General features: G+C 40.0%; 1 protein-coding gene across 10 annotated transcripts in view; it reads left to right on the top strand.

Annotated features, from left to right (window-relative positions):
* Window positions 1-1,883: 1,883 nt before the first annotated feature.
* LOC138019832 (allatostatin-A receptor-like) overlaps window positions 1,884-5,695 on the top strand; it is a 21,042-nt gene continuing 17,230 nt past the window's right edge. For 4 of the 10 annotated variants that reach the window (XM_068866752.1, XM_068866747.1, XM_068866750.1 and 1 more), the window contains exon 1: window positions 2,650-3,020. The gene's annotated coding sequence lies outside the window, so the exon portion shown is untranslated. Of the gene's footprint in view, window positions 2,064-2,649; window positions 3,021-3,533; window positions 3,658-5,695 lie in introns of those variants that run through there. The other 6 variants (XM_068866756.1, XM_068866754.1, XM_068866757.1 and 3 more) reach the window with 3 other exon arrangements.

Genomic DNA, 5,695 nt, shown 5'->3' on the forward strand with positions numbered 1-5,695 from the left:
CTTCGGTTTTGTTGGAAAGAGTGTTGCCTCGAAACAAACTCAAGCTTTGCTTTCCAAAAATAAACTGCCGGTGTGAATTAACCCTTTGAACCATTCAACAACAACTTGTCAAAGGTATAGTAGCCAAAACGCGGGACCGGGGCGGGGGCCGGGGCTGGGGCCGGGGCCGGGGCCGGGGCCGGGATCGGGGTCTTGGTCGGGGTGTCTTTTTTTTCGAAATTGTTTTGTTTCAATTTTTGTCGTTATTTTCCTGTAATGTTATATTCGAATGTTCGGCATCTTTCCTTCATTTATGGTGGAAATTAGTCAAAAAAATGTGGAACATACGGAAGCTACGAAAGGGACATCTTTGTTTGTTTTTCGAAATTAAGAGAATTTCAGACTGAAATTGGAGTTTTTGTGGGGAATATACGCTAACTCCTAGAGACACTTGAAGACTCGCTGAGCTCCACATTTTAATGTTTACTTCTTAAAAGCCTTTTCCGCAACAGGGACGGATTTAGCATTTTTTGAAAGTGGTGGCCGAACAAGAATACTAATCAGCGCGCGTTAGCGTGCCTCGGTAGCGCCTTAGGCGCTACTTTCTAGGGGGGTCTGGGGGCATGCCCCCCCAGAAAATTTTGAAAATTTGGGTACTCTTACATGCAATCTGGTGCAATCTGGAAAGTAAAATATAGGGATTCCATATTGAATAAAATTATAAGTTATGGTTATAATGATGCATGGTTTGTGACTCTTCGCTCCAAAGTCACAACAGCCTTGGAAGAAGCGAATGAAGTGTCTGTATACCACAAGTGCACAGGATGGTAATCTTTACGTCTGCTTTCTTAGCCATTTTCTGAATCTTCTCATGCACTGAATGCGCGATCACTGTTTTTTGCATCCTTGCGTATATCTGCCAGCTGATCTTTCACCACGTTAATATGCCTGTATGCCTCAATAACATCCAATGTCGAACCCTGTAACGAACGGCTAAGTCCTACCCCGAATCCAAAAAGATGCTTGGCAGTGTAAAAGCCAGCAATGAACACAAGGTTCTTGATTTGATGGAACAGCACATAAGCACGTACGTGTCACAATGTTATTCTCATTGTACCTAACCAAAATATATATAATTATATATATAGACAATAAGATTTTACGTTGTTACAGTCTCTGTAAAGTAGGTTGACTGTAGACAAGTAATTCTCATCCGGTCTTCTTCGTCATTTCAAAAGGATAACATTAACGCAGGTAACGTTGAAAGCTTTTTCGCACAACTTTGGTCATACTATTAGCGAAAAATCATGCTTTAGCTAAAAAAATCAAAAGCTCCAACAGACTGCTTACAAAATTATAAAATTATTGTATATTTTGAGAAAAAATAAATCTCCGACGAACTGATAGGGGGGGCCGCGGCCCCTTCGGCCCCCCCCCTAAATCCGCCCCTGCGCAATACAATTAAAACGAAACGGAACATAAAAAAAAAAAGAAACTGAGATGTCCCTTAAGAATTTTTTATAGCTTCCGTAAGTTCCTTAATGTTTTTAACTAATTTCCACCATAAATGAAGGACAGACGCCGGTCATTCGAAAACAACAGTAAGGGAGAATAACGACAAAAATTGAAACAACAAAATAATTGGAAAAAAAAGGCACCCCGACCCCGACCCTGGCCTCGAATTTGGGCTACTACCAATTTTTTGTAGGCCAGCTACATACTCACTTAACGAGAAATGGTAGAAGATAGCACCAGTAAAGATGGACGTATAAAGAGCCTAGCATGACGTAAGCGATAGAAAGACGAAGAAGACAGTATAGTACGATGCACATTGTCCACCTTCACCCGGAAGATATCAGCAATGTGGACCCGCTCGTTGACAGAATCCAACAATGCTTAATTAATGTAAACCAAGCGCAAGGTGTTTGTCTTAAGCACATCGTAGCCAATCAACGGAGGTTTGCCTGCAACGTTATAATTTTTATCCTTATAAACTATGGTAAATTTAACAGCCATATGATGCAGCGTCATATCGGCTCCCGACATCGACCAAGGTAGATCCTGCACTAAGAAGATCTTATAAGGTAGGTATATACATCATCCTAGGGCTTTTGTAGTCATTGTTACATGGGAAATCTTGTATTGGCTCTTGACCCTACTGAAATTGTTCCATGTAAACTGAACGCAAAGGCGTTTTTACCTTCTTCAAATGTCCCTTGCCAACGGGATCATATATACGTATCCGTCTCCTCAACTAACTTCCTTTTTTAGTTTGTGTCGCAATTTACAATATTTTGTCCGAAAGCGGCGTGTCGAATTAAAACCAAAAGGGAACTGATATTCGAATAAGGAAAGTCACTCTTAATTATTCTCTCGTTTAGCATTTTTAGGAGCTAAAGCTTAAGAAACTAGCAACGGACAAATCGAAAGGGTGAGGCACGGGTTGAGGCCGCAGAACATATTGAAACCAGACAACAGCAATGAAACAAAATATATTGAAACACGAAGAATTTTTCTTAATTATCGAGCCATCTTGACAACTTGCTATTGAATGATGTCTTGATGGTTCTTGTTCTAATGGAAATTCTAAACGTTTGTTCAAGGAATTAAAAAAAAACGTTGCAGCTATTGTGCTGACTTTGTTGCAGTTTCTTCAAGGCCGGAGGCAAACTTCATTGTCTTATCTTAGCTGATAAATTACTGATATTAATTACTCATTGCTCTTTCGCAAGGAAACACGAGGTTGTTTTATACTGATAAATAACCTTTAAATAACTAAATGACAGCAACAAAAGGCTTTCTTCAACAATTCAAACAATTGAGACCTGTAAGACCACCTGTTCAAAGAAGGCTTAGATGTTGTCATCTCGAAGGTCGATGATTGCCTGCAGTGGAGTGTTGCTTGTTTTCGCCACTATTTCTAAAGGGGTGTGAGAGTCAGACGCCGTAAACGATGAACTGAAAAAGGGACAGAAATATTGAACGATCATTCTTACGCCTTGGTCATCGAAAATAAAGCGGACAGTTGCTGGCAAACTCAGGTGCATAGTTCAACTAATTTGCATATTTCCTTTTGTGATAATGAAATGAATGAATTTTCCACCGAACAGAAATTAAAGATGATATTGTTACTTTTCAGAGGACTGCGTTTAACGTAGCCCTTGGCATAATTAAAACCAACTCATTAGAGCGGTTTTCAATTGAGTGTCGAAAGTAATTAGCTAATTACTTTGGTTTTGCATCTACTTCACTCAGTGATTGGTTCAAAGTTTTTGCGCCACTTTTTCAACCAATCAGAAGTGAAACCAAAACCAATTGTGGCTCGCGCGTGCATATTTTCCCGCCTTTTGTGTCGGCTACGTGTAATTACTTCGAGTTTTGATTGGCTTACTGGATTGTTTCCGTCCCTTTTGATTGGTTAAAGTAATTACTATGGTTTTGGTTTTACGACACTCAATTGAAAACTGCTCTATGAAAAGCCCCAATTACCAGTCAATCTGTTTATATAGACCATGACAATAACCTTTGAAAAGGAATTCAAGTTGTTTTCACAGTTTCCTCCCATAACCAACTGAGGGGACTCGTTCGCCTGAAGAGAGAAATTTCGCTAATTAGCTCGGAAATAGCTACATTCTGCAGAAAAAAAAAACGCGGAGAATTGCTTGATACAGGTTGGAGGTAATTCATCGCATGATTATATCTTTGCAAGAGAAAATTAGGGGACAGAGAGGGAGGCTCAAGGCGTTGGCCGGGATATGTTATGTCCACGAAAGTTATTTTTAGACGAGCGGAAGTCTTTGTTCTAGGGGAAGTCTGTCTTCCGAGACGTCCGCATGCAGTCTTGCTTCGCTCTCAGGTTCTTAGTGAGAAGAGAAAATGATGGCGTACGTGGAAGGCTGATGAATATATATTTTCTTTCAAACATCAGACCGAGGTTGGCCTGCATGCGGACGTCTCGGAAGACTTCCGCTCGTCTAAAAATAACTTTCGTGGACATGACATATCCCAAGGGCTGGACCGGGAGCCTCCTTCTCTGTCCCCTCATTTTCTCTTGATCTTTGGTGTTGCTTATCTTTCAAAAAGTGGTGAAATTCTGGAGATATCTAGACTATTCACAGTCCCCTATTTTTCTGTTTGATCGTTGGGATCGAGCACGAACTTCCGCCATCTTTACTGGGTTGCAATAGGCAATCCAGTCAGAAAATTCGTCTTGCCTGTCACTCCCCTGCTAAGTGGTGTCTTTGTGCATAGAGTCTTCTGTGCGTATTTGTTAGGTTTGAGGGGGCTGGAGTAATGCGTAGATTTCTCTGGTGCACACAGGAGAACATTTAATTATTAACCTGCAATGGCGTCGAAAGTCATTGTAGCGCGAATGGCGTTTTAGTGCATCTTTAAACAAAATATACATACCCTTATGGAGCTCAAGAATGGAACGTCAATTGGATAAACAAGACAGGCGGTGAAAAATAAATATCTGGAATCTTTAAAGCGACGAGTAATGGTTTTCGACAACAATTTCATTTTTCGCCGTTGGATATCAAGTGAGCTTCGTTTCTAATATTTTACTAACTTGGTATTATATACAACACTGAAATCAAATGGCAATTCCTTTATGGATCTAACAAACATTGAAGGAATCGAACGCCTTGAATGCATCACAGTGTTAACTGAAGTCGCCTCTTAGTTTTCTGGCAAGTTACATTCATTTTGTACTCAACTCTGCAAAGGTAAAAAAAATCAAAGCCTTGTGATTACCGTTTTACAAGCAAAGGTTTTGTTTTAAGTTTAAGTGAATCCCCACGACACCGCATCTCGTAACCAAAACCGCAACTCTTCATTCTTCAGCGAAGAATGATTTAGCCCAGCTAACGAGGCTCCGGGAATGTCATCTTCGGTAAGAATAACTGAGTCATTCACTGCACTACTTGAGCACGCCATTTTAGGAGGATTTAGCTCTGATAAGACCGGAATATCGTATATCTTTTTTCGGAAAAAGTGAGATTATTCTATTAGCCAGAGACGTGGAATAATCTCACTTATTCCGAAAAAAGATAAGGATAAGACACCTTTGGAAAACCTTAGACTAATTTCATTACTCAATGTTGATTATAAAATTCTTACTAAGGCAATCGCAAAGAGATTAGAGAAAATACTTCCCAAAATAATAAACCACGACCAAACTGGCTACATTAACGGTCGCTTTATTGGGGAAAACATCAGGTTAATACAAAACATTATGTCCTACACAAAAACTATGGAAAAAACAGGAATCGCAATTTTTTTAGATTTTCGGAAGGCTTTTGATACAATTGAATGGAATTTTATTAACGCTTCCCTAAAGCTCTTCAATTTTGGTCCTGATCTGCTAAACTGGCTTGCTATATTATATCACCAAGTCTCAAGCTGTGTTATAAACAACGGCCACGCGGCTGAATTTTTCCCCCTACAACGGGGGGTTCGACAAGGATGCCCGTTATCGGGCCTCCTGTTTGTGATTGGAATCGAGCTTTTTGCCAGGGCCTTAAAAAATGCTAGTACTATCCACGGTATAAACGTTGGCCAAAAACCAATTAAAATCACGCAGTACGCTGATGACACCACGGTTTTTGTTCGTTTAACGGGAGTCAGTAACCCAATTATTGAAACTTTTAGAAGAATTCAAAACAAACTGTGGATTGGAAATCAATACCTCTAAAACAGTTTTCTGAAACAATTT

The sequence above is a fragment of the Montipora capricornis genome, chromosome 10 (genome assembly GCF_036669925.1).
Source record: "Montipora capricornis isolate CH-2021 chromosome 10, ASM3666992v2, whole genome shotgun sequence".
Classification (NCBI taxonomy): Eukaryota; Metazoa; Cnidaria; class Anthozoa; order Scleractinia; family Acroporidae; genus Montipora; species Montipora capricornis.